Source organism: Pelodiscus sinensis, chromosome 8 (assembly GCF_052426305.1).
Source record: "Pelodiscus sinensis isolate ZL-2025 chromosome 8, ASM5242630v1, whole genome shotgun sequence".
NCBI classification, from domain to species: domain Eukaryota; kingdom Metazoa; phylum Chordata; order Testudines; family Trionychidae; genus Pelodiscus; species Pelodiscus sinensis.
In genome coordinates, this window is record NC_143059.1 from 22961076 (window position 1) to 22987544 (window position 26469).

The 26469-nt window shown below is 39.3% G+C and overlaps 1 protein-coding gene across 3 annotated transcripts in view; it reads left to right on the top strand.

Annotated features, from left to right (window-relative positions):
* Nucleotides 1–26469, top strand: part of ARID5B (AT-rich interaction domain 5B) — a 168903-nt gene that overhangs the window by 73550 nt on the left and 68884 nt on the right. The gene's annotated exons all lie outside the window — the stretch shown is intronic.

Consider the following 26469-nt stretch of genomic DNA (forward strand, 5'->3'; position numbering starts at 1 on the left):
CTCCCCAGGCCATTCAAAATAATTACTCCCCAGTGCCTCCTGGGGCTCTAAAGTAAGTAGAGTGTTCACATTAGGGGAGCCTGCCTCTGACTAATTTTGAGGCTTCGCTGTAGTGAAGATGTGCTATTTCGAAATAAACTGTTTTTAAATGATCTATTTCAAAATATGTGTGCAGTGTAGCTGTACCCTAACAGTGCATAGGAGAAACAGTGACCATATACACGCATTATTGGTGGAATGACTGTCACAGTAACATCAATTAATGGGAGTGTTGCCAAAGAAAAGTGCTTGATTCTGCAAGTGCTAAATCCATCCTATGAGTTGCTCCCTTGATTCAGTAGGAACAGAAGATGCTCCATAGTTCCTAGGAGACACTCAGAACTTTGTATGTTCAAGCCATGAAGAAGGTCTGTAAGATCTGCCCCACTAAGACTACCAGAAAACTATGATTTTTTTTGTCAGATTAACTGGCACAGATGTATTTGTGACAGAATACATGCTCTGTGTACACGCTGGATAACTTCAGTAATAGTCCAATGTTATTTGTAGAATGTGCTGTGAGAATCAAATTTTATTAGCTATATCACCAGATGGATAAATATTGCAGTGGATGGCAAAGAGTATTGTTTATGGCATTAAGACCTTTGACACATTAAATTAACAAATCTCTGCAAGATAGCATCTGTTTCTTTTAGAAAAACAATTTATGTTTATCCATTTAGGTCATAGTAATGTTTTTCAGGAAATCTAAGTAGAGAGAAATGTTCCCTCTGTTTTGTTTCCCAGCACCCACCTGCTAGCTGGTATTATTTAAGTCTTCTTCCTTTCAGATTATATTGTTACCCTAAAGCTGTAAAACCCACCTCTGTGACTAGATTTGGGTGTTTCCTATATGCAGTGCAGAAGTGTTTTATTGTAAGTCAGTAATACTTGTAGGGCCTGATCATGCAGTCCTTAATGTATGGGAGAAGGTATTTCTTCCATGAATGGCAGCACTGAAATCTGTGATTTCTTATGATTAAAACTATTCACATGAGTAAAGAAGTGGGCCCTATATGTCATTGACATTCAATAAAAGTCCTAGCATTTTATTAAACCGTTGAATTAAGACATTGGTCGATATTGGGGAAAAATAAAATGAATGAAATATCATGAAAATCTGATCCAATGTACAATAGTATCATCTTCATTTTTAGTTCCATTGAGTTATCCAGAATGGAAGATAATGTTCAAGTTTAATGAATGGTCCTTCTTACATTACAAAGGTTATTTTATGCTTAGGAATTTGATGAGCACGCCATCTTTTTTCTGCGTTGTATCTTACTCAGGGTCATTCCTTGATTACAGCTTTGCTGAAATTGTTGAGCCTATAATGTAAGCATATCATGGAATATTAGTTATAGGTGAGGCAAAGAGAACTGGAGTCACACAGGAATCACATTTAGTGAACTACAGCAAGTGCCTTTGTTCAGCCTCTGAAAGCTATGCCATTCTCTTGACCTTTTCTAGACAATTATCTGATTATCAAACCAGAGCTAAAGAAATCTTTTTCCCCAACATTAATTATGTGGATTTTAAATTCGCCTTAATTTAACCAGGAGGATTTTTAAATATCCAAAAGAAAAAGTTGGACTCTTTTAAAATGTATTTTCAAAACTAATCATGCTGTAAAATTTGCAAGAACTGCTGTGTTAGGATATTGCAGACTGCGCTTCATAGAATTCTGTGCCTGTGTCGTAAAATGTGTGGAGTCAGTTAGATTACCTTGGTTGCATGCAGTACACAAAGGTTTTTCTTCTTTTCTTCCTGGCAGGACAATAAACGTGCAACACTTTGTTATGCAAACTGTTTACCCTGATATCATGAAGATTGATGTCACATGTGTAAAGTAATGACTGCTAAATGTAAACAGTGGCAGGGTGGTATAGTACATAAATGGATTACTCTAAGGCACTGTTGTTTATCGTCAAATCTGAGGAGGAGATTATATAAATGAGAGTAAAATTCTTAAAAGGTGTTTACTAAAAAAATCCAAATACACTTCATTTGACAGTCTTGGATATTTCTCACACTGGGAAAGAGAACGTGAGGGAAAGGGCGTGGAAAAGGTACAGATGTGTATTTCTCCCATTCCTAAAATATCTACATCAGTGTTTCTTAAACTTTTTGAGACTACGGAACACCAAATAATAATATGTTTTATGCAGAACACCTATGGAAATGTTCTTAAAAAAATGGTTGTCACACCAAAAAAAAAAAAAAGACAAAAACAAAGAAGTAACAAAAACAAAGAAGAGGTCGCGACACACCTGCGAGTTGTTCACGGAACACCAATGTTCCGCGGAACATAGTTTAAGAAACACTGATCTACATTAATTACAAAAGACGTGCACTTCTTTAGGAGGGAGTCTTATACTTATTACTCGTCGTGCAAGCCCTGATATGCACTCTTATTTCCAATGTGGATACTACATTACTTATTGTGCTACTTAGTAAAATTGTACACTTATATTTTGGGAACTGCAGTACCTTATGATAGATACAATATGTAATAAGTGAGATACCAAAAACACCTTGACAAAGAATTCCATTCACGAAAGCATAGGAGCTTCTGTACACATTAGACCACTTTAATAGAGAGAAATGTTCTTCCGTAAAGCTTTTCCCCAGTTTTATTATGCATTTTTAGCAAGAACATTGTGTTCTCCTGCATATGACCTTTTTTCTATCCTGTTTTCAGTTTGGTGAAGGGGGAAAAAACAGCGACACAAGGGATAAAAAAATCTTGTCTCAGTGTTCTTCATGAAAAAAAAAAAGAAAGGTGGGAAATTGTTCTGCAACTGTCAAGGGCAGCTAAACTGTGTCTGTCAATCATCAAAGGCATGGTGGAAAAATAGTTCACTGTCCCATCTGTTGGCACCAAGACCACTTACAGAGAGAATAATGACTGCCCTATAGCCTTACCTGAGAGCCAGCTGGTGTTTAGCTTACATGGTAGAGGCTCATGCCCTAAGATCCAACAATCCCAGGTTCAGTTCTGCCCACAGATTACTGGGCTATGCTGGTGTTACATGTGCACCATTTAACACCCTAATCCTGCAAGGGATTTCACATTCACAGGATTGCCACCAGAGTCTGGCCTTAGGTTAATTAAAATAAATTACTGCAATGAATGCCCACAGGCACTTCAAGCTGAGTCTGGGTATAAGCACATCCCTTTCTTCTTCTCCCATATCTTTCTCCAGAGACATTATGGATACCTCTACACTGTTATAAAACTCCTGTGGTTGGTTCATTGGGATCAGGCTGTGGGGCTGTAAAATTATAGAGTAGATGTTGGGGTTAGGCTGGAACCTGTGCTATGGGCTCTTTCTCTTTGCCAGGTCCCAAAGACTGTTGCCTGAACTCTTTCCCTCACATGGGGTTCTAGCCTTTCCCCTTGATGGGGTTTCCCTTCTTGGGTCTTTTAGGCTCCAGCCTGAGCCCAAACATCTATATGGCAGCTTTACAGTCATGCAGCCCTAGCCCCAAAATCCTGGGTCAGCTGACCAGGCGGTTGAGTTGCAGTGCAGATATATCCTACAAAGGCCCAGCTTAGCAAATTAGCTTCTGAGACTGGTTGCTATCACATGTGTAAGGGGTACAGCTCTCCACTGGAGAGACTGGACCCATCCATATCCAGTCTTTTAGTTCTCTTAAATTTACCAGGGAGAAGCTTGTGGTGATTAGGAAACCTGGAAGTGTCACCCTCACGAAGGGTAAATACCAATATGACTTAAAGATCCCCATCAAAGGAAAACAGGCTTAAAAGTGGAGAGCTTGCATGTGTACAGGAAACAGAAGGCATCAAACTGAGTTCACATCTCTTAATACCCAAAGTGAATGGTAACAGCTGTGGTAAAAGAGCATATCTCCACCCCAAGGAATATCAGTTAGATACCCCTGCAGACAAGCACCACCCATATAGAAAACAAGCTGCAATAGTTAGTGATTACAAGCAAGAAAACTGAGCAATTTGGACTTGGGCAAATTTCCTAGGGCAGGAACTCTACAGGCCACTGTGGGGGAGAAACAAGGGGCTTGATCCCTCTCTGTGGGCACTAGGCTTCCAGATGGCCAACAGAGAAGCTGTTCTGAATATGTGTCCACGCAGTCAGTCTAAGGGATGGTCAGGGATGGTCTATGGTGTTTGGTCCTGCCATGAGGGCAGGGGACTGGACTCGATGACCTCTCGAGGACCCTTCCAGTTCTAGTGTTCTATGATTCCATGAAAGGTCAGGAAAGCATCAGATTCCCTGCTACCTTCTCCCTCTTCTCCATCCTAGCATAAGGATGAAAATGGGCCAGAGAAAATGGATCAAGAGGGATTGGTTCTTCACTTTCACCCCCATTGTATTTTCATGCATGCATGACTAGACTCCATACACATATTCTCTTCCCTTTAAACACCAACATAAATTGGTATGTTCAAAAATACCCTAAAAAGATTACTGGGGGCCAGTGAGTAATTCCATTAAACAGAAGATCATCAGCAAAGTACACACTGCATATGATTCATTTTTTTGGTTGCTGTTATTGAGAAACTATTGTAAAGGCGTGTCATTTACTTTTATTGCTGTAAAGATAAATAGAGAGAAAAAAATTAAGGACCCCCATTGATTTTTATTATAAATTCCAGTGGACTAGCCAGAGTTAAAACCGTTTGTATAGATCTCAGCAGCCACTCTGTTGAAAATGGGAGTTTGGGGTCAGTGTGCAAAAATGTGAGGTGCAAATGTGTGTATGAAGTTGCACGTGCACTTAGTACATTTGGCTTTGCACATCAGATAAGGATGGGCTTCATTCTCCTATCATTGCCAAATTCACTCCCAGAACTGCTGCTGATACATAGTGATGACAGTAGGAGATGGATCAGGCCTTGTGTGTGCAGATGGGTAGATGTCTAATTACCTGTTTATGTTTGCTACTGTCATGTTTGTATGGGGGGTTGCAATAGATGCACACACAATGTACACAGTTGCATGCAAAAGGAGGCCTCTAGCTTCTGGGAAATTTGTCTTCAAACGTCTCTTCTTTTGCAGTAATGAAGGAGATATCAGATTGGCTTCAGGTACAAGTAGCAAAGAGCAAGCAAGTAAATAAGAATGTTTGGACACAGGCCTTAAAAGCCAGAGGATCAGATGCACAGATGACGTAGCTCAATACAGTTCCACGGACCTCACCAGCTGAGAGGCTAGTGCAGAATGTGTCATCACAAAAGTATGGTGGCTAATAACATATTATGGCTACTGGAAGTTAAGGCTTTCCTTGGTTTTGTGAGAATGTTTGCTCTAAATAGAAGCAGAGTGTGAGGGGAAGCTGAATAACATTTTTTCTTTATTTTTTCAAATACGATTGTTAAATTTTAAATCATTCCGGATTACTTTCATAATGCGGTGGGCCCCAACTACCATTAAAAAGCTGTTTGGTCCCCGAGGTACAATGAACACTTCTTTACCACCCAAAGAAGGCTAAAAGTTTTATTAGTGTCTGCAAAAGCCACTCTTTTAGTAAACAGATCATACCAAAAAGTGAGAGAGCTGTATCTAGTTTAACTATTCATATCATTTTTTCCTCTGAAAGATGAAACTGATTCCTTTTACATAAAAAGAGCAATGCACAGTAAAAACCAGCTAATTGAAAAATGACACGTACAATCATTACAGTACCCATTTCTCTCCTCCACCTTAAAAGCCAACAGTATATGACATTAGGAGAAATAATATACTTAAAAATCCACATTTTTCCTTAAACAATGTATAAAGCAGATTTATGGGGTAATCAAAAGATGTCCTGTGGTTTACAAGAAATGCTATCACCCAGGTCTTCGTTGGCTAGGTAGGGTGTGGCTGAGATGAGGGAGCTGTAAAACAGAGAGGACTGTGGGGGGCTAGCTAACATTCCATAAAGAATGTAGAGGAGGAAAGCAGACTACTGTAGAAATAGCAATGGTGCAGCTAGTTCTAGTATACCTGAAATTGTGTCATTGCTTTCAAAATATGTCTGCACATCCAGAGTTTTGTGACTCATAGATAAAATCAACTGTTTGGAAAAAATGGCATATAAAATAACTCTTAAAATATGCATGGTTCCAGTGCAATAAAATATAGAGAACTTCACTGTTGGTGACACTGCTTTATTCCTGTAACTCAAAAGCAGCTTCCTTTTTAAACCAACTGAAGTATATAGGTCAGATTATTGACTAAAACATTTTTTTATAAAGTAAAATACTGAAGTTATTGGCATTTGGCTACTTTACATGCGCTATAGCTTGTTTTAATGGAAGGAGGAAAAACCAGGACTAGAACTAAGGTCGCCTGATACCCAGGACTGCCTTTTAATCTCAGCACTGACCTTCACCATATAATAATACAAAAAGCCTATTGCCTCTTCAGGAAAGGTATCTGGGGTTCCTTTTTTCTCTTTTTGTGGTTCCCATCACTTTATATTTATCTCTTACGTGTAAATGAATGTTGTTGTTTTCCTCAATATTGATCAATAATTGCTTTCCATGAATAGATCATGTTGCATGCTATTCTTGATTCAGTCTGGATATAGTCTGTGTCAGAAAGTAGCACCTTAATCAGAAGAGTTCTACTCAAATCTAATTAGCTGGCATTAACTGTGATCAAAAGCAACAGGCCCCTTCTGGGGACTGTATCCAATGCTAGAATGTGCTGGTAGATTTGACGAATTCAACAGATAGCATCTTCTTTCATACTGACATGATCCCTAGACCTGTCTGTGTTGCATTACTTTTTTATTCTTTTAAAATAAGTGCTTCACTGTTCTCTTTACAAGATGCCCGCATCCATGCATAGCCTTTTGTGATAACATGCTATGTGAGTTCCTGACATAAGAAGACAAAGTGGGCTTCCTAACTTTCAGGTTTCTCCATGCATCCAGGCAAAAAGTAGGGTTGTCAGGTGTCCGGTATTCACCTGGACAGTCCAGTATTTTCGGCTCCTGTCAGATAAAAAAATTCAGAGAATACCGGACACCTAAAATGTCCGGTATTTTCTGAATTTTTCCCTGGCCAGGATGCAAAAATGCCGGGCACCTGGCAACCGTACAAACACTCAGCGCCCGGCCTCCCCTCCTCCCCCTGAGCCCCTCCATGGTTCCCAACACCCCTAACCCCTTGACCTCTGCCCCCATGCTTACCTAGGTTCCCCAAGGCTGCTGGCCAAAAGACCTAGGGGGAAGCAATGCTTTCCCCTGGGTCTTAGTGCTCAACCGCTACCCTGTTTCTATCCCTGCACTAACTCTTAAAGGGAACATGCTGTTTTATTGCTGGTTTTTTTTGGGGGGGGGCTTACTTGGGAGTCCTTTTTTTTTTTTCTCAACAACTTTGGTCTCCCCCCCTTTTTTTTCCTCTTCAACAGAATTTTTTCCCTTTTTGGGGGCAGAGGGGGGGTGTTCGATATTTTTGTTTCAACCATCTGGCAACCCTAGCAAGAAGAAAATACAGTGGTCTTTGTTATGATCTTACTTATGCTGCTTTTATGCTAGTGTAACTATTATTTGCTTGAGATGAGCTATTCGTGATTTACCCGTGTGTCAAGGCCTGATTCACACTTTTCTGTAGTTTTTCCATTGACTTTAGTGAGCTTTGCATCAGGTATTCAGTGAGATCAGAATCAGGCCCAACATCTTTGCTGAGTAGTCACAGAGGATCTACGACTATGTTGTGGAAAGCCTATACCTGGGAGTCTACCCATCCTATGTACTACACAGCTACCCTGCCAAAAAAGTGCATTAGTCTAAAAGCTGTATATTGTAGGGAACAATAGGCCATTTCTGGCTGTCTCCTGCTCATGCTTTGTAATAGTGAATGTCACCTGGTCTGCCAGGATAGAGGCTTCTGTTCTGTTCCTATGACTTGTATAATAGGAATTAGGGTTTTAGTTGAAACCCATTGACTTCATTGGGACAGCTCTTAAGCTTAAAGATAGGCATGGGTCTAAATGTTTTGCTACTCAGCAATTTTCTAGATGGAGCCTAGAACCCCATACAAATAAAATTCATTTTGTTTTCAAGATATTAATACAAACAGTGAGAAAAACTCACATGCATGGTTTTTGGAAAATGTATTCTTTAATCTTTTTTAAAATCTATTTTTTTCTGCCACCATTTTTAGTGTTCCCAGGGCATGCTATCCAGTACTGTATTTTAATACAAGTGTGATACGATAACAGGAAAGTTGCTAGAATCCCAGCGGTAAGGCTAGAACATTTTAGCATTTATATGTATTCTTAAAAATGTGATACGAGTATATGAAAACCTTTGTATTAGCATGGATTCTGGGACCTCCTCAGATGTAGCTTTACAGTGGCATCCTCAACAGTCTGAAAAATATGCAAATCTTTTTCATGGCTCTGGGTAGAGTGGTTTAGCTAAATATTGTAATTTTTAACTTTCTCAAAACAAAAAATAGCACATAGCCAGAGGGGTAATAATGATTAATGCATGAATGTTATATCTAACATATATATATATATATATACACACACACACACACACACACACACACACACACACACACACATTTTTTCTCATCTCTGCACATATAAGCCTTTAGTTTTAAAGAGAAAATCTGGAAATGTTTTGAATTCTTGGTCAGATCTTTTTTTTTTATTTTGTTAATCCAACTGCAGAGTAAGTTATTAATGATCCCCAGATGTTGTTTATAATGATTGATTTTTCAGTTGTGCAATAATACTTCCAGTTTTTTAAACAAGTGATATTTCCTAATATGCTCTGCAGCATTTGAATAAAATATCTAAAGCCAGAGCTGTTTATATGCCCAGCATAATTGCTTCTGTTAAGTGATTTCTTCATTCTTAACAGTTTTAGCTCTAATTGCTTTTTCCCCCACATCTAAAAATAAATATTTTCAAGTTTTGCATTATGTTGCTCATTGTAAAGTGTAAAATATTTGTATACTTGAAGCAGAAAGCTCTGATAATTGATCCTCTAATGGTAAAAATCCAGAATAACTCCATCCACTTCAGAGATGTTACTCAAGATTTACACCAGATTAACTGAAAGCAGAATCTAGCAGAATTGTTAACAATGAGCTGCTAAGTGAAATCATGTAACATGTTTTAAAGTGAGATGAATTTGGACTAGATGACTTCTCAAGATCATTTGTAGCCCTACGTTTCTATTATTCTGTGATCCATATAAATTCAAAAGAAACTATATATATATATTGCTAAATACATTTTTCAATAGCAACCATATTTTGGAGTTCTACACATAATCATGTAGATTTACTTTTGCTGAACAAAATTAGAATATACAATTTCTGTGTTAGGAATATCTATTGTAGGCATTTTTACAGGGCAATTTATTACTTTAGGTTTCTATGCTCCCGCCCCGCTCAGTAAAACCTATTGGAGCAGAGAATCCCTTGTGGAATCTCATTGGCTCCTTTTAAGCTCTGCAACCAGTCTTCAGAATACAATTGTATTACAATTGTAATACACATCCTCAACTTCCACCTCATTCCCTCGGCACCCAGTATCTACTAAATGCGCCCTGAGGTATATACGCTCTATAATGTGTGTGCATCCGTCCACAGCAGGAAAGCTAGACTAGTTCAAAACACTTACAAATTATGCATTGAATGAGACAGAACTCTATAAGAGCTTTAGCCCATTCTGTGCTCACCTTGCCTCACTGGTGGCACACAGTACACCGTGTGTCGATGAGGCAGCTCCTCATTCAGTACTTTACAGGAACCATTCCCTCAATCTCTTGTCATTTTGAAAGGTAAAAGCGTGCTGCTTCTGAGATGCAGAAGACAAGGGTTCCCGCCTATAGATCTTTGACAGAGGTAGCATCTGGACCTTCCTTTCCCCTCTCCCCATCTGCTTTTCTTGTAACTAACAAACAAAAACCCATACACACACATGCCTGGAAATTCTGTACAAAAGTACTATATTGAAGAAACACAAAGGCTGTAGTGTTAAGCACTTGAAAATAAAAAATTTCCCAAATTAAAGTTTCACATGCAACCTTAACTGTGCCCTTTGTGTATATGTATAAAACAGTACAGACAGATTGCATGCTAACATGTTGTAACATAACATGATATGTTTTATTTTACTGAAGTTTTATTGAAGAAGTCTGTGGCTCAGTCACCATAAGAATTTAGGTCTTTGGTTCAAAGGTTTTGTTTTCTTAGATTTAGGACAATGATAGTATCAGAAATAGTTCCAGCAAAGAAAGATCAGTGGGCAGAGTACAGGTGAAGTAGGCAAATGTATGTGATGTATGTAATTTATCAAATAAGTATCGCATTGGTAGCCATATATTGGTTTCTGTTAATTAAGTGGGTATAGAAATCACTTTTAAAATTGCTGATTACGATATTTGATTTTCAGAATGTTGCTGTTTTTGTGATTCAACTAGCAAAGCCATATAAAGAGCTACATTTTCAGGGTAGTAAAACACAGATTGTGTTAAGCTCACGGTGACTGTGAAAACAAAGTCATTTGGCTATGTTGCTATTTTTGAAGCCATTTTTCTTTATATCTATTCTTTAGAGCATCTTTGTTTAATGTTGCTCCAATTTTAGTCTCTTCCCCTTGGACCACCATGTATTCTAGAGCTCTTGAGCTTTGCCTTGGAAGAATTTTCAATCAATCAGAATACCAAATTCACATTGTTAATTCCATCAGGTGTTCAAGCCCTGGAATCAGTAATTGTTGTGAACAGAAAAGAACTTTGCACCCAGTCAGTGCCAACATTCCAAAAGCCAGTACAATGGAAATGAGATGCAATTTATGTCAGAATACGGTCACATTCTTCTGATTAAACCCACTCAAAAAAAAGACAACATTGTAATATTTTCCAATGACTGTTTATCATGAATTACGTCAGCCTTAGTTTAAATTGCTATTATTTCTTCTTAATGCTTCATGGTGCCTGCATAATTTATAGCATTGGCAGCTGTGGGGCTATGAAATAACCTTTCCAATCACCATACAATAGCAAAGAACATGAAGTTTTTGTTGTTAATTATTATGGGACTGCTTTAACTTTTTACAAAGTGACATAAAATATTGTTGAGGTACTTATGGTTAAAGCTATTTTTACATGGATCTATTTTGCTTCTGGCTAGTTTCTTAACTAAAGCAGCCATTTGTGGTTCTTATGCCTTGGGAGATATTATGTCAGAACAAGTTTAAAAGAATTATTATGTATCACATGTCATACATTACATGTCAGCACTTGAGGCTGTCTTTCAATAAAAAAAATGTAATTTTAGTTAACACTGTTTTACGGATAGTCCATTTGTAAACTTACCTAAGTTAATTTGAAGCTTTATTCCTTCTGTAGTGCACTAGAATAATTTCATGTTGGTTTTGTCTGGAAACACCAAAATATTTGTCATTATTTTAATCAGAATATAGTGATGTGTCTAAAAGCAGATAGTTTTTCTAATAGCAGGGTTAATTTACACATTTCAATGGGTTGGAAATTATACCCATTACCTTGTTTAAGGCTTTTTTAACATAAGGTATTCATAATGGTACTTCTAATAGGGGCAACCAAGGCTACTGAACTGCTTAATGATGATACTTCAGTTTTGTACATCTTGTCATTGTGTAACTCGAAATGGTTTATATAGCCTAGATAATCCTTGAGTGAAGGATGGTATAAATTAAAGGTTGTAGGCAGGTCTTGAGTTTCCTTAAAGCTACATTTCAGATATGGAAAATGCAAACTTATACAACAAAGCAACCTTTGAATTAATGTGTCATTCCCTTTAGTTCCAAGTACTGCATATATTTTCCAGTGCTTACTTATGTAAAGCATGAAATGAAGCATCCAGAGTGTGCTAGCAAGTTTACAAAGAATAAAAACACATGAATGACTCATGTGAACATTTTCTGATTTTTCTTACATGTAATTAGTTACTGTGAGCCAAAACAATTTGCATGATTTTCCCCATTATCTTTGTTGGAGGACCATAAAAATGATCAAAGCCTCTATTTGTCTCTCCTGGGGTAACATTTAACTCCTTGGTGATAGTGGTTTTGGTGACTCTATTGTTGGCAGTGGACACCCTGTTGGGAGAAAAATCAGTCTCTGTCCCAACACAAATGGTCAAGTTAAAGACTTCAGAACTGTAAATGTAACTTGAGAGAGAGAGAGAGAGAGAGAGCGAGAGAGAGCATTTCATCTAGTTACTTAAAATTCAACAGGGAAAAATGACTCTTATGAAACTTGGATAAATTTACATGTATCCTGATAGATTTTCAAAATTGGACAACATGCTTGAGTGCTCTGGAAATGAGTCTGCAATGCAGATTTAGAATTCTTTAGTTTTTTAATCAAAGGCATTTTGCAAGCCAATTGTGAGTGGAAAGGGAATCTAGCATTACATAAGAGTGTAGCAATTTTTTCTGTTTAATGAGTGAATATTAGGTATTTATAAAGCAGATAAAAGATGGTAAAGCAGGAGACAGAGCTGAAGTTTCAGAAATTTTAATAAAGACTGAAGTTAGTAGTGAAAAGGTCAAAGTGCCATTTGCTGAGCCCCTCATTTTGGCATGCTTTCAAAGCTCACAGAACTGACTGTGGGACTGTGATGTGGGTTAATGAACAGTTATGGCACTTAACTGAGATCATGGGTTTGTCACATGAATATATATAAAAAAAATTATGAGAAAAGATTTTTTTCATTTTGCTGCATTGTGTCTGTTGGAAGGACTAAACAGTTAAAAGAAACATTTGAACACCACATTGTTAAGTCACATAGCTGGACTGTAAAGAAAACTAGTTTTGAATAATTGAATACTGATGATAGTTAAATATAGTTATTCCAAATTGTTTTTAGTTACAGATGTTACGCCATTTTAGAAACTTAGACTAAATAATGTCAGATCTTGTTTGCTTTTTTAGTATGTTATTCATTTATTGGGAAATTCAAAATGTAAAACAGCTGAGAAAAGTTTGGTGTTCGCAAAGCAATCTTTATAATGTGTACATTTCAAACCCACTCTTATAGAGCTGTTTAGAAATGTCAGAGCTGTATATTATCGTTCATAAAGCTCTGTAAACATACTCCAACATGTATATGACAGAGAAACATGAAATAGGAACATGAGATAATTTTAAAATAAAAATCAATTTAGTATAGTCTATAAAACAGCAAATTGCTCTTAATTCAAATAATATGTAATCTTCAATAGCATGCATTAAAATTATCTATATTACATGAAAAATATCTGAAGAAAAATTTTCATTCATATTTAATTCTCTCTGTGATGCTTATTTCAAAATGAAGGAGTTAATTTAAGAGTTTCAATGCATGAGTTAGAGCTGTACAAAAGCAATCATGTAGAAATAATAGGCTATCACTGGAAATACTGTACTATTGCAGTTGCAATATCTTTTCAGTTCTGCTCAACAGTTAGTCCAGATGCTTTATATCTGGGCCTTTAAGAAATGAGCACACTCAGCACAATCACTGTAACTGGGAGAGGATGCAAGGTAGAGACATGTCCAAGGACAAATTCACAGCAAATCTGAATAGTTTTTATAATTTAAAATATCCGAGTAAGATGATCTGGAGACCAAGATTACCAAGATTTCTTCAGCTTTTTAAAAGTGTTGACATAATTGTACTATATGCAACATTTGCAAAATACACATATACAAAAACTGTGATTCCATCTGATCTCTGATGTTAGATGCTAGAATATAAGGAAGCAATTCTAAGCCTACTGAGTTCAAAAGGAGTTTTTCCACTGTCATCCATGGGCTTTGGATCGGGCCCTTAGTCTCCAAATTCATATGTTATAAATCTGATCAGAGAGGAGTATGGAGAATGACAGCTTTCGTTCTGACTGGTTCATAATTCAAGCTAGAAACAGAAGAACCCCTCAACAACCTGTTGTTTTACTCCCCTGATATTATCGGACCTAGACCTGTGCCTTAATTTCTAGCTAGCACCTCTTCAGCATAGTCAGTGGACATGCTGTCCCTTAAGGTATGTCTACATTACAGTGTTATTTCAAAATATCTTACTTCGAAATAGCTTATTTCGAAATAATGCATCTACATGCAAAATTCATTTTGAAATAGCATTTTGCTATTTTGATATAGCGCATCCACACTGAGTGGACTCTGAATCGCATTTAAGGCCGTCTGGAACCAGTTCCAGCAGGGCACTAGGTCAGGACTTACTGTGGGGGCTGCTGCCTGAGGTCTGTGCTTAAAGGAACCTCCCCGGACATCCAGTTCTCAGGTCTCCCTGCTTGCTTGTTTACCTCGATGAGGGACAGAAAAGCATTTTGTCTCTCCGTGCTCTGCTTGCCCTCACTCAGGACACCACAGCACTCCGCAACATGGAGCCAGAGCTGCCCCCTGGCACTCTGGTGCTTCTCATGGATGCGTTGCTGCGAGCCTGGCTTCACTTTCTGCAGGCTGCCATCCGGGAGGTCCATCGGGGGGCTGTCAGTATCCAGGAGGCTCTGTGGGAGAGCTTCCACCCTGAGGAGCAGTAACAGTCTCCCTGGTCTGCCCCACTGGGGTCTTGTGCCTCATTCCTCCCTCACATCCTTCCAGTTTCCCCTCTCTAACCCCCTTCCTGATGTCAAATAAAATACACGTATTTTCATGAACACAAACTCTCTTTATTTAACAAAACTGGGGGGGAGGGAATGGAACTCTGGTGAGACTGGGGAAAGGAGGCAGGAGAGGGGAGAAGAGAGGGTGGGAGAGGGCGGAACCTGGGAGGAGGGAGCTGGAAGGGGGAAGCAAGGGGAAGAATGCGTACGGGAAGCTCAGGGCTCAGGGTTGGGGGTCTCACCGGACCAACTTGATTGTCATGCACGTGGCCTTTGGTGGCCAGGCTGGCAGCTATCCTGCCATAGATGGCCACGTTCCTCCATCTAGTGTGGAGATCATAGATGCTGGGGACATCCTCCCCAAACCTGAGTAAGGTCCATGATCTCCACCCTGGACCAGGAAGGTGTCTGCCTTCTCTGGGCCCTGGCAGGCTCCTGGGAGCTGGCAGACTGCTCCTGGGGAGCAGTGGAGGGCTGGTTGCCAGTGGCTTGCTGGCTCATGTTTTAGGGCAACTGTGTCGGGGCAGTGACTGCTGGCTCTGGGTTGGCAGGCTTGGAGCTGGCATATGCACTATGACCAAAGTCAACCCCTTTAAGGGCTCTGTGGAGGTGGGGAGGAAGAGAAGTGTTCTTGGTTGAGGCTGGAGTGGCCACCAGGGAACCCTGGGAAGGCTGGAGGCCCCCTATTTCGAAATAAGTGTCTACAAAGCACTTATTTTGAAATAGCTACTTCAAATTTGGCGCTATTCCTCGTAGAATGAGGTTTGCCAATTTTGAAATAAGCGCTCTGCTATTTCAATTTAATTTCGAAATAGCTGTTGGCTTGTGTAGATGCTAGGAAAGTTATTTTGAAACAACAGCTGTTATTTCAAAATAACTTTGCTTTGTAGACATACCCTCTGGTATTAAGGATAAGCAGTAACTATATTTTAGTAACTAGATAAACATAAAAACATAATTGTCTTCTGGAGAAAAAGTAAAGTGTTTGGCTTCCCTGAGCTTTACAATACCCTTCAGAACTTTTACCATGACAGTTTAAGGACTGTCTGTTTGCTAAGGACCAAATGTCAATGATACCACAGAACTTTTGACATTGGCTTCAATGGCACTATGATTTGGCCTTTAATACATGTAGCTTTATCTCAGTTCTTTAATTCAAATCAGTCAAACATCCTCCATATCAGTCAGGTCAGATGTGTTGGTCCTTGAGGCTTAAGGATAATGGTGGACAACCAACTGTGTGGTACCAATGCTGTTATTAGGACTGCATATATTGTTAGAGAAGTTACTTTTGGAACAGTGTGTCCCATTCTGTATTCACAGTAACAGTGATGTTGCAAAATTTGAAAGGGTTCAGACAAGACCTACAAGAATGATTTAAGATCTGGAAAACTTGCCTTAAAACAAGATACTAAAGAAGCTCAATATATTAAATGGTCTGGTAGTACTTTATAGACTAACAACACATCTAGATGGTATCATGAGCTTTCGTGGGTACAGCCCACATCTTCAGATGACCGGAGTTTTGAGTTTTCGATGTGCAGACCGAGGAAAGCTCATGATACTATCTACATGTTTTGTTAGTCTATAAAGTGCTACCATACAATTTGTTTAAGTTTTTTTTAAAGTTTATCCTGTACAGACTAACTTGGCTACCTCCTGAAACCTCAATATATTAGTTTTTCCAAGAGAAAGAGATTACTTGAATTCACAGTTTATAAGTAAGTATAGGATGAGAAGATTTTTGATAGTAGGGGGCTCTTTAGTTTAGCAGGCAAAAGGCATAACAAGATCTAGTGGCTGAAACTAGAAAAATTCAGGCTTAATCCAATCTTTAGTGGAATTTGGAGAATTCACAGAGTTCTGTCCCTTTTCAGCCACATACATATGCCTCTCAATTTTTACTAGCAATCTGTACATTTGAAGCATAGTTGTTGGCTTTAAATTTCACAGATAGTGCCTAATCCATTAGCCCTGTATCTGCCCTATTGTGTTTTAGTTGAGGCAAAATTTGAAAATCTAACTTGATAGCATCTCATTTAAATAAGTTGACTAATACATGCTCCAAATCACATACAAACTAAAGGCAGATCTACACTAAGAGACAATGTTCATCTAAGGGATACAACTCCAGCTATATGAATAATGTTGTTGGAGTTGACATACCTTAGCTTGAGTTGCAGCAGGGTCTCTACTGGGGGCGGGGGAGAAGGGAGTCAACAGAAGAAACTCCCCCATTGACTTCCCTTATGCTTCTCATTCCAGTAGAGTACTAGAGTTGATGAGAGTGCAGTCAGTGGTCAATTTATCAGGTCTTTATTAGACCACTAAATCAATCCCTGGGGGATCAATTGATGCTGCGCCAATCTCTCTGTAAGTATAGACCTGCCCTTAATGTGACTCCTTTCTTTATAGATCTTTCAGATTCAGGGATATCTTTAGTTACCTGAACTTTTTGCATAATGATTTGAAGCCTTATGTTAACTGAAAGTTTTGGGTTTGCAACACATGGGTAAGAGATACAGAGGAATTTTATTTTAAAGAATTGGCTTCAACCCATAGAAATGGTAACAAGGTGTGACGGCGCATTGGGGGTCCCCGTCTCTTGCACCCCGAAATGGCACAAACAGACTACACCAGCCGGTGGAATAGAGGAAGTTTATTGCCTCTCCAGGATACAGCACAGCACAGATGTAATCTGCTAACAGAGCTGGGCTAGGATGCCTCAGGCCCCCTTGAGATGGGGGAGACTGGGCCCCTAAACTCCAGCCCCTTCCCCTAGGCTCTCCTCCATGCTCACAGACAGCAACCAACTAACTAACTTCCAGCCCTGCCCCCCAGCCAGGGCAGCATCCCCCTTCCTTTGTTCCTCTCCATGGGGGGTGTCTGATCACTGGTTTGCATAGTGACTCATCCTGTTTCGCTGGGTCGTGGTACCCACGGCAGCCAGTGGGGGTTACCCCAGAGCCAGCAGCATAGAAACCAGCCAGGTACCCCCACTACGTCACACAAGGTAACTGAAAAAGGAAACTGTAATAACCTTGTCAATGAGGATGACATACACAAACCACAGCTGGCATCACGATGATAGGTATACTGCTGTAAGAAAGCTTCCAGCATCATTGGGTTTCGTTCCAGACTTGCTATTACCTTAGGGTACGTCTACACTTTCACCCTAGTTCGAACTAGGGATGCAAATGCAGGTGACCGAATTAGTAAATGAAGCGGGGATTTAAATTTCCCACACTTCATTAGCATAATCTTTCCCACGCGCTGTTTCAGAACTCAGCTGTTTTGAATCAGGAAGTGCACCCCGGGCCGCATTAGTTCGAATCAAACTCCTTGGTTCGAACTAACATTATTCCTCATTTTTTGTCCGAAACAGCGTGCGGGCGAGATTATGCTAATGAAGCGCAGGATATTTAAATCCCCGCTTCATTTACTATTTCGGTCATCTGCATTTGCATTCCTAGTTTGAACTAGGGTGCAAGTGTAGACGTGCCCATAGACTACAGTGAAAGAAGCAGGGAAAGTGGAGGGAAAAGTTAATAGGACAGTGAAAGCTATGCCTTCCTATGGTATAGCATTCTACAGTAAGCATTGATGGTTTTATTTCTCCTTTCAGTGGTGAAATTAAGCATGACATGGAATGTAGATCCTTATCTTGCAGCCCTAACTGTACTGGCTCTATTGAACCTTACAAAGACAGGCCCATGGCCTATTCTATAATGATATAGATGAAAACGCGAAGATTGAAAAGCGGGGAAAATATCTTTAATGACATACTTAAGATCCTGTCTGAACCTTTTGTAGCAGAATAATACATTAAAGTATTAGCGGTGTAGTTATCCTTATTAGATTGTGTCAGGATGGACTACAAACATTTGACTGATTTACCAAAAATGATAGCTCTTTAGGGTTTTTGGTGGTGGTAATTATGAAACACTTTCTGTAATTATGTTGAATGTGTGTTGTATATGTTTAGTTATGACAGAGAGGGGTTTGTTATAATAATAAAACTTAAAAAATCCTACCTAGCTTCAAATCTTTTCAGTTGTTTAGTTTAGAAGTTAGAGTCAATTTATGGAAGTCTGTGTTTACTGTCTTTCGAGCTTGATCATGACATTGGAATGTTTTGGTGTATTTTTTTTTAAAGAAAAAAAAAGCCCTATAAAATAAAATCTGCATTTACTGGTAAGAAGCACAGAGCATTTGGCATCAGCAGTGAGGCTACAATATCTGTTTGAAGTGAAGAAAATACTTGTTGGTTCCATTCTGGGTTTAGAAGATAATTGGCCGATATGTTCAGCAAATTCTAAAATTAACTGTAATAACAGAGGAGCCCTAAGTCATCAGTGACTTAAAAATGAAACTATAAAATGTACGTGTCAGGGAAAAAGTATGAAAAATTGTAAACAAAGTAACAACAAGCAAAAAGATTAACAGGACATGAAGTAATTTATCTGTTGAATAAGGCTGCGTTATAGAATGAGGTTATTAATTATTTTGGTTTGCTTCTGAGACTTGCACTGCATGTGAATTATTATTATTATTGAGACTCATCTATCTCCTGACATACTACAGCCATAAACATTCCCAGCCATAAGAGTTGCTTGATATAAGGGAACTCTCCCATTTTAGGTATCATGACATTCTCAATTTTAAAGCATTTTTAAGTACTCAGACAATTCATGCTTCATGCATGATTTCAACAATAGCTGCAAGAGGGGCAGAGATAAATGACTAGACATCTGAGCTCCCGATTCAGGTGAGTTAAGGAAAGGTGTTACTTGGGTCCAAAAGTTAATATCCATGGAAAGGAGAAAGTCTTAAGATAAAGAATATCCAAAGACAGTCTAAATAAGATACAATATTTCATCTATACACTGTGGAACGAGGCCTGAGTCTGTTAGGCTTCATTAATCTCACAGCCCAAAGCCCAAAAAGTAAACCAAACAAAAGAACTCCTCAGTTTTGAGGGGAGGGTTTGTAGCTAACACCCTGGGTGTCACGTACCACCTGCTGCTGGACAGCCTTTAAAATTCTGGTGGCTTAGTGGGGCTTTTTAGGCCCAAGTCTTAAATACATAAGTAAAACCACCCTCTTGGACTTTGACCTGACCTATCTTTCTCTTTCTATTTTCTGAGTTCCCACTTGCATTTTTTTTTAACTTCTGTTTTAATTCTGGCATTATTTTAGCTACTTATATTTCATGAGCATGAAAGATGAGCTGTTTGGAAATTTCCCAGCAAAATGTTTTTTTTATGAAAAATGGTATTTCCCCAAAATCAAATGTTTCTGCAGAACATTTCAGTTGTGCTGAAACGCTTCTATTTCCCATCAGTAAAAGTGAAATAAAGCATTTCATTTGGGATATGGTTGTTCCAGATCAGAATATTTTACTCTGTCAAAGTGAATTGAAATGTTTCACATCCAGTCATTTCAACAATCATCTGTTCACCTGGCTGTTGTGGTGCCATGTGGGATCTGTAGGATAGATGCTCATGTCCCTGTGGTCTGAGTTGACTGGCTTGACTTCATCTTCCATGATATCCTCCAGTCTCTCCTTTTTGTGAACTAGTATCATGGGAGAGTTAGTTTGGCAAAGAAACCCAGAGGAGTGCTGGGACATGAGGCACTCAAATTACATCTCCGACAAGACACTGGGAAAATTCAGGGGAATACAGGCAATGAGTGAATCAAATCAAAATGAAAGATTTCAATTTGGGAGTATAGAAACATTTTTTTTTGCTTGCAGATTTCAAAATCAAACATTTTGAGTCTTCCAAATAAAATGTATTGGAATTTTCTACTCCAAAAAAATTGATATTTGGGGGGGTTGTCCTGATGTGGGATGAAAACAAATTTCAAAATACTGGGATTTCCCATTAAACAGAAATTCTGAGTTTTGACAAGTTTTCCTTCAAAGAATAAGGTTAACAATGAGATTCTGATATCAGATCACTCATGTAAAACAAAAGGAGCTCCAAAGGAGTCTATGAAGTAATTCTTGGATTTACACCAAAGTAATTTAGATCAAAATATGCCATGAAAGCTACCTGCGTCTGATCCTGCTCCCACAGATGTCAGTTCAAAAGTGCCATTGACTTCAGTGGTGCAGAATCAGACCTTGTGCCATCTGAAAGCTGAGACTCGACTTTTGGCAAGAATTGTTGTTATTTGCATTGTGGTTGTGCCCTGAGGGGGCCATATAAAACACTGGTTTACTAGATTTAGTGGTTGGAGAGATTAACTGCTAAAATGCTGTTATCGAAATATGTGGGGGAAGCAAGATGGCAATCAAAATACTACAGTTTTTGAGTTTGATGTTTTGTGACCTGACAGGGCCAGAAGTAATTTGTTTGTATCGTGAATGTCTGAGAATCCCACATTTTCCAATGATAAAAGACTTTTTATTTCTGAACCTAATGGTTGATAAGATATTAGACTTAAATACTTCAGTGGTTATAGCTTAATAATGGCTTTTTGGCACTGCTCTGCAACTAAATATAACCAATCCTGAACCAGTGTGATTAATGTTCAATTCCAGGTTTAACAGAAGATTCCAAATAGGTAAATACAGTACCGGAAGTAGCTATTTTGGACCAAATCGTTAATATGTTATAACTTCCTTTGTTACATTTTTTTCTGTTTGCAAGTATTTGTCTGGCAACCATCCAAAGATTTTTGGTACAGAAAACTGTTAACCTAGATACCTCATCAGTTCGTATTGATGAATGCTGAAGCCTAAATTTTCTTCATAAATTGCCTTTCTTCCTTTTTTACCAAGAAGTGGCATATATCCAATATTTGCATTTCCAACATCACCAGTTGTCATCAAAGCAGTATAGTTGGACCATGCCTACTCTCATGTAATATTGTCAGTGTAGCAATATTTATCTGTAATATACTCGTGGAGGGTTTGGAATGTAAGTTTTGGAGGCGGGGAAATCTCTGTTTTTAAAAGTTGAACTTCTGAAATTTAGCATTATTTCTATATTTTAGTAAGGATCATTTCCCCCCCTTTTAACTCACATATTTCTAACAGACTATTGTTTAATTTCAAGAGGGTTTCTTTGGTAGAAAGATAATCAAATATAATGTCTTCCACAACCTTTTCATATGCATAACTGCATGAAGTTTGTGTAATTGTTTATTATTGTAAAATTAGTGTAGCATAATATAGAACAAACTGGGACCATAGCCAGATGAAATAGACAATGAATAGTTATATAAGGTTTTGAAGCACATGTAGGAGAACACAAGCATACTGTATTTTCTTCACAACTGTCTGCTGTGCTTTAACGTTTCCCTTTCAACGAGATTACATCTCAGTTTAATAGCACTTGCCATTTCGGGGCTTACAGTGCCAGCACTTTACATAGTTATATCCCCTCCATGCTATGAGTTCTGCATGTGTATATTAAAACTGAACTACACATTGTTAGCTAATGGGTTTTTCAAGAGATAGGCACTTGTAAAATTAAGTGATGTATGCAACTGTTAATTTTGTGTTAAGTTTGAAAAGTGTATTTCACCAATAACTATAATGCTTAGTTCTATGAAAATGTGACTTTTTAATTTTTGTCAAATGATTTCTACCTCTATTCTGGGGTTTTCATGGCAGGATATTATTTTGCTATTGATGCAAAAGCATTATTTATTAAAGTATTACATTATTGCAAATTTTAAATTTCAGATTTATCTCCTGTTTAGAAAAAGCATTGTATTGATTTTTTAAAATTACATATTTGAATTTAAACTCAAGTTCTATATTATGGATTGCATATTATTACAGAAGCAGACTGGTTTTAGCTGTTTGCTAAGACCTAAAGCTGCTTTATAAGAAACAGTGAATTTTACACACCTAAGCATACACCATCATTAAAGTTTAGAATTATGTACATGTGGATTTTGTTTATCAGAACAAGCCTGAAGGAGAAGATTCAGAATGTCAGAACACTGTTGTTGCTCATTGAGGCTATGTCTACACTAGAAACACTACAATAGCACAGCTCTAGCAGTGTAGACACCACAGCAATGGAAGTGGTTCATCTCCTACTGTAGTAAATCCACCTCTCAAAGAGGCAATATTAAGTTCAAATAAAGATTTCTTCCATCAACCTAACTGTGTGTACACTTTGGCTTAACTACATCACAGAGGATCTGACATTTTTCACAGCTATAAGTGATATTTAATTCAACTTCACTTTGTAGTGTAGATGAAGCCTGAACAAAGATATAGGGTATAGCTGATGTCATTTAGACTTCACAGCAAAATAAGATAATCTCATTCACCAGTAGAGAAGGAAGGTGATAGAGAAAGAAGAGTAAGATTAAACACAAAACAAAATGAATATCTGAATTGAATTGTTAAACAATTACTGTTGACATCAAGGGCCACAGGATCAGCTGCATAATACATTTGAAGACACAAAGGTGAGAATGTGTGTTCATTACTATGTTTTGGTGCTTGAATCTGGATGCATAAAAGAGACAGAACAACTGCTTACTTTTTGTTTACTTAGGCTGTAATTGTCTGAGAGAGATAGAATCCCCAAACCCATTGAAATTCTATGGGATTTGGGTATATCATTTCCTCTTGCACCTCAGAAAAATCTTAGCTTTTATCAATTATTTGGAATTTTTATTTTATATAGGCCAGGTCTAGAAGGCTAATTGAGAACACTCCGGCCTCAATAAAAAATAGCAAGATGGAAGATCTATTCAGAAATGAGATAATATGTCTGAAACCTTAGATAAATAGTAGGTCTCATAAGATTGCCACAGCTGTTAATAAGGCTGTACCTACTTCCCCCAAAGCTTTTGATTGACAGAAACCTCAAAGTAGCTTGCTTATGTGAAGCAGAACCCTGAGAGAAAGTTTCCACCTGCATTTCTATATATTTGAGAGGGGAGTGGGGTACAGTCCTATCCAAGAAGAAAATCCTGTTTGTCTGAAATAATGTGTGATGCATCAGTAAATATTTATTCTTCACATCCTCAGAAGTCAGTAATTCTGAGGTCTGGAATGCCAACCACACAGATAGTATACACCACACACCTAAGGTGCATCTGGCAAGATTTTGCTTTTGTGCAAAAACTTGCCAGCTGTCTACACTAGCAGCTTGAATTTGCACAAGAGCACTGACTTTGTAATGTACAAATGTGCACTGACTTTGTAATGGCTAAAATGGCGATCGGGGCTTTCTGGCACAAAATCGCGTCTAGACTGGCCACAAATGCTTTTGCGCAAAAGCACTTTTTGTGCAAAAGCATCTTTGCCAATCTAGACGCTCTTTTGCAGAAATACTTTTACCGGAAAAACTTTTCCGGTAAAAGTATTTCTTCAAAATCATGCCAGTCTAGACGTAGCCCTAATGTGGATTACTGTCCCATGCAGTGGCACCTAGACACAGCAACCGATAAGAAAAAGAGCCCTCTACAACAGAGACTGAGAGCCACCTGTCTTTTAGCTCAAAGCATAGCAGCTCCTATATTAAGCTTCAGAGTTGATCCCAGGTTCAAATCCGCCTACTGGTAGTTATATGTTCCTTGGGTCTGGTTACAGCTGATCAATGAAAGCTATAATTCACCTTGCACAGTAGAGGAATAATAGTTTCTATTTGTTGCTAACTTCTTCTCCATTTAGAATGTTGATTTTTAAGGAAACAGGGTTATACCTTTGAAATCCTTAGCCATAATGAACACTTCCAGGGTATGTCTACACAGCAGTTATTTCGAAATAACAGCCCTTATTTTGAAATAACTTTCCTAACATCTACACAGCCCTTATTTTGAAATAACATCTAACATCTACGAGGAATAACGCCAAATTCGAAATAGCTATTTTGAAATAAGTGCTGTGTAGACACTTATTTCGAAATAGGGGGCCTCCAGCCTTCCCAGGGTGCCCTGGTGGCCACTCTGGCCTCAACCAAGAACACTTCTGTCCTTTCCCACCTCCCTGGAGACCTTAAATGAGTAGACTCTGGCCACAGTGCCTGTGCCATCTCCAAGCCTGCCAGCCCAGACCCAGCAGGCACTGCCCCTGACCCAGCGGCCCCAAAACATAAGCCAGCAAGCCACGGGCAGCCAGCCCTCCACCGCTCCCTAGGAGCAGTCTGCCAGCTCCCAGGAGCCTGCCAGGGGCTGCAAAAGGTTGGCGCCTTCCTGGTCCAGTGCGGAGATCATGGATCTTATTCAGGTTGGGGGGGAGGAGGATGTCCCCGACGTCCATGATCTCCACACTAGATGGAGGAATGTGGCTGTCTATGGCAGGATAGCTGCCAGCCTGGCCACCAGAGGCCACATGAGAACCCAGGAGCAGGTTTGCATGACAAACAAGTTGGTCCAGCGAGATCCCCAACCCTGAGCCCTGAGCTTCCCCACCCCTTTCATTCCCTTGCTTCCCCCTTCCAGCTCCCTCCTCCCAGGTTTCCCCTTCCCCTCTCCCACCGTTTCTTCTCCCCTCTCCCTCCTCCTTTCCCCAGTCTCACCAGAGTTTCATTCCCTTCCCCCCCCCCCCTCAGTTTTGTTAAATAAAGAGAGTTTGTGTTCATGAAAATACGTGTATTTTATTTGACATCAGGAAGGGCGGTTAGGGAGGGGTAAGTGGAAGGATGTGAGGGAGGAATGAGGCACAAGCCCCCAGTGGGGCAGACCAGGGAGGCTCTTAGTGCTCCTCATTGTGGAAGCTCTCCCACAGGGCCTCCTGGATACTGACAGCCCCCCGATGGACCTCCCGGATGGCAGCCTGCAGAAAGTGCAGCCAGGCTTGCAGCAACGTGTCCAAGAGAAGCACCAGAGTGCCAGGGGGCAGCTCTGGCTCCATGTTGCAGAGTCCTGTGGTGGCCTGAGTGAGGGGCACTACAGCCCCACACAGTAAGTCCTGACCTGGTGCCCTGCTGGAACTGGTTCCAGCCAGCCTTAAATGCGATTCAGTGTCCACTCAGTGTGGACGCACTATTTTGAAATAGCAAAATACTATTTCAAAATGCTTTTTGTGTGTAGGGGTGTGTCTAGACTACATGCCTCCTTCGACGGAGGCATGTAGATTAGCCAGATCGGAAGAGGGAAATGAAGCCGCGATTAAAATAATCGCGGCTTCATTTAAATTTAAATGGCTGCCCCGATCTGCCGATCAGCTGTTTGTCGGCAGATCGGGGGAGTCTGGACGCGATGCCCCGACAAAGAAGCCTTTCTTCATCGACACAGGTAAGCCTCGTGAAACCAGGCTTACCTGTGTCGATGAAGAAAGGCTTCTTTGTCGGGGCATCGCGTCCAGACTCCCCCGATCTGCCGACAAACAGCTGATCGGCAGATCGGGGCAGCCATTTAAATTTAAATGAAGCCGCGATTATTTTAATCGCGGCTTCATTTCCCTCTTCCGATCTGGCTAATCTACATGCCTCCGTCGAAGGAGGCATGTAGTCTAGACACACCCTAGATGTGATATTTCAAAATAACACTGTAGTGTAGACATACCCCCAAAGATTTCTGATGGCCATTCAGAATGTATGTAATATTACATCTAGATTTCATGTGTCTTCAGTAAATATTGACCACTGTTGACCTTGCTTTGCCTCGGTCAATATTTACCTATTGAGTGGATGTGTTTTGATATTCATCTCAGCAGAAGTCCATCTCTTCTTAACACACTACATGGAATTCTGTTAGAGATTCTCATTTCTTATGCATCTGCTCAAGCTATTTGAAGCTAGTGAAAAGCAGTTCTATAGAGGATGCTGGTGTTTTTTCTGATTTATGCTATGATTTTTGTCAGGTATCCTAAGCTAAGCAGCACTGGGCTGTGAATATGTGGGTATTGTGTTTCTTTCAG